The sequence below is a fragment of the Galeopterus variegatus genome, unplaced genomic scaffold (assembly GCF_000696425.1).
Source record: "Galeopterus variegatus unplaced genomic scaffold, G_variegatus-3.0.2 Scaffold12177, whole genome shotgun sequence".
NCBI classification, from domain to species: Eukaryota; Metazoa; Chordata; class Mammalia; order Dermoptera; family Cynocephalidae; genus Galeopterus; species Galeopterus variegatus.
Window position 1 is genome coordinate 33,765 of NW_007738288.1, and position 464 is coordinate 34,228.

Consider the following 464-nt stretch of genomic DNA (forward strand, 5'->3'; position numbering starts at 1 on the left):
TTTCTCCCTAAGGTTTTGAATCCCAAGGGCAGTGCTGAGAGACTTTTTTAGGGGAGGGTTTAAGCAGGGGAGAGACATGATTACACTTGCATTTTTGAAAGATGCCCCTGGCTGCCGCGTGGGAAGGGACAGGGAGGTTGAGACCGGAGGGAAGGCTGGTAAAAATCATCCTGGCAAGATGTCAGTGGCCAGGACTAGGCCTTTGGCAATAGAATAGGGAGCAGCAGGTGAACTTCAGAGAGATTTAGGAAATGAGATTGGCAGGATTTGGTGGTGGGAGCTGGGTCATGAAGGATCTGTTGACTTTTTTGAAGAAGGTGGTGGCAGGGGGTAGTGGTGGTGTGACAAAGACACAGAGTATGGAAAACCCAGAGGATATTAGGTAAGGAGATCCCCCATGTGTGATGGTGAGTGTGTGTACATGCATGCACGTGTATGTGCATATTTTTCTAAATTGAGTCGCA